Below are 2,929 nucleotides of genomic sequence, written 5' to 3' on the forward strand. Positions count from 1 at the left end.
GGGAGATAAAGGACAATTTGTCACCCAGACACTCTTGTATCCTCTCTTACCTCTTATGCTACTCTGTAGCAGGTGACCTTTAACATTTACCCCTTCATGGCTAAAGCACAGATGCAGCCTAGGAGCAGAGCCTGAGGCTTAACTTTCTCTGGAGGGACCCAGCTAACATGACCCAGCTAGAGGTTGAGTGTAAATCAGTATAATCTGAGAATGAGATTTTGAAAATACAGATGCCCCAGCTCCAGTTGTAGAATTTGGCTTGGCAAACAGGATCTTGGCTTTGAGGGGAGAACTAGGAAGTTGTTTTTAATTTTTGAGGTTACTCTACAAAGGGTCAGAAGAGAGTCTTGGTTGTTGAGCAGATAAGATTGGTCACCTCCTAGTCAAGGTCTTGAGCAAAAGAGGGGAGGTATCTCTAGCCTTATGACAGTCTCTCAAGAGGGATGCCCGAAGGCCCCACAGAGTATCTCGACAACCCACAAACCAGGTCATCCTGGCCCCAAGGCTGCTCTGGCCAAGCCATCTGAGGAGACAGAAGACCCACAACACTGACCCCGAAGGGCCTGTCCACCTCCTATGCTGGGTCAGTCTCCCTGGCCAGGAGCTGTGATTGGGCCTCACTGACTCCCTGTGGAGTGAACATGAACTTGAGTCTTCTCTACTGAACTGCCATGGGGGTTAGAATGGGACAGCCCTGGCAACACATTCCTAACAGGAAAGGGGTGTGTGTGTGTGTGTGTGTGTGTGTGTGTGTGTACGCACACACATGAACCATGTGCACTGCCACTGTGGCTCTGACAAGAAAACAGATATTTAAACCCCTCCCTGAGGGACTGGGGTCAAAATAAGGGGGGTGCAATTGTATGGGGAAAAATTAAAAAAAAACAATAATAAAATAAATAAATAAACCCCTCCCTGTAGCTTCATCACACCCAGGAGTGGGGCCTTGCCCAAGGATCTGGGTGGGAGGGGACGTGGGGAGGGGGGAGGGCGGAATGTGGGATTAAAGAGGACGGAGATTTTATTCTGGCTGCTTTGTATAAGACGAGGTGAGGAGCAGGAAGGGGGAGCCCCAACTCCCAGCTCGAACTGAGCAGAGGTCCCCACCCCCACAGGGCCTGACTCTAATGTCTTCTGATGGGACAAATTGGTGAGCACGACTATTAGCTGGGTGACATCAAAAAGCATTAATCTCTGGTTCCTGAGCAAGACCAGCATCACATTAGTGCCTTGCACCCAGTCATTATTAAGACTTTAGCCCAAGGGTGTAATAAATGTTTTATGGCATGCAAACCAAGGTAATGGAATGCAAATCCCATAATATAGCCATACATTTATTTTCTAATGGAGCAAATGATGATGTATTTTATCTAAGAAGAGCTGCTGATAGGGTCTGCTTGGGAAATGCAAAGTTAGGGACCCAAAGGGTGAGTGGGTGGCCCTGCTAGGGTAGGGGCTTGGGATGGGTGAGGGCGGAGGCCGCGCTGGGACTTCCCAGCTGCAGTAGAGCTTCTGTGCATTCAAACCTCCTGGACAAGCCGATTGCTCTTGATTTCGTGTCCCCAAATGCCCTCCTTTTGGGGCATACATAGAACATTCTGAGGCTTAATTACATTCCCTTTGCAGAGTACCCCCTTCCCCGGAGTTCCCTCCCAGCTGCATACCAATAAGCTACTCAGCTTAGTGGCTTTCCAAAAATATGACCCCATTAAGGTGTGAAATGTTAATGGGATTGAGGGGTGCAGGGCAATTTCTCCAGTGAAGTTAGGATGTGGCATTGGTGCTGTTTTTATTAAGATACCAGCATTGTTCAGTCACAGCCTGGGGCTCATGGGGAGGCCAGGCTGGCTACCTGGGTGGCTGCAGCCTTGGAAGGCTTTGGACAACCATGTCCTCCTAGGACTTTCTGACTGCTGCTGTTTTGGAAAGAACTTTCTGATTATTCCCATGGTCCAAAAGAAGTATGGGGTCGTTTCTGTAGTCACGGGGACATCTCCATTCCCAAGAAGCTCCTCAGTGATCTCTCTTGTCCTGTCCAGGCCCAGGTATGCAGCACCCAGCTGGGCAGGGTGCTTGATACTGATACCTAAGAACCTATTCTGTAGCTGGATTCAGGGCACCAAGAAGTTCAAGACCTTTCCCTGCCTTCAAGGTACTGATGATCTAACCTGAGAAAAGAAATTAACATCAAGACACACATGATTTAAGGTCCCCTGAGTGATGTATCTGAGGAGTTTTCTTGTAGGATTTCTAGAGGGAAATTTGTTCTTCTTTACTTCCGAGCCCAAGACCTCTCTGGAAACCATGCTCCACCAGATCCACGGTCAGGGGAAGAAACAGCCCAGCTTGATCCCTTCTTTGTGTTTATTGGAGCCAGAGGTATTAGAGTGGTGCTGTAGGCCATGTGCCTGGCTTTGTTCAACCCAGATGTCAGTTGAGACAGAAAGAATAACCCAGAACCCTCGTACAAACCAGGTCCCAATGACCAATACAAGTTCTCCTCAGTGAGTGTAGATAACAGTAAGCTGAAGAAGGAAGGTCCAGACTTCTACATGAAATATTTACTATATAAAGCTACTTAAAATGAAGGTCTTCCAGAAACCACCCACTTAATTTTCCACTTAACCAGGAATTATTTCACCTCTAAATGCACAAAATCACGCTGGTGTATTGTGTTGAGGTTTACATTAATTAATAAATATCTGAAACTTGGGCAGGGAGAAGGTTTCTAAGGGAGAAGAAAAGACAGCCATTGAGGAAAAAAAAAAGGGAGGAGGGAGAGTGATAACCCCTGCTGGAGAGGATCCATGATGTGCATATTGCTGTGGGCTGGAGGTGTGAAGACCCCTTAAAAGTGAAAAAGGAGAACTTGGCTTTTTCCCCCAGAAATTTCACAGTAGGTGCTCAACTTACACAGGCTTTTGAATGC

General features: G+C 47.4%; 1 pseudogene; it reads left to right on the top strand.

The window, feature by feature from the left end:
• Nucleotides 1-2,304: 2,304 nt before the first annotated feature.
• LOC119234629 (cytochrome c oxidase subunit NDUFA4-like) lies at nt 2,305-2,582 on the top strand (annotated as a pseudogene).
• The last annotated feature ends 347 nt before the right edge of the window (nt 2,583-2,929 follow it).

Source organism: Talpa occidentalis, unplaced genomic scaffold (assembly GCF_014898055.3).
Source record: "Talpa occidentalis isolate TD23 unplaced genomic scaffold, MPIMG_talOcc4v2.1 talOcc4.8, whole genome shotgun sequence".
In the NCBI taxonomy this organism is placed as follows: Eukaryota; Metazoa; Chordata; class Mammalia; order Eulipotyphla; family Talpidae; genus Talpa; species Talpa occidentalis.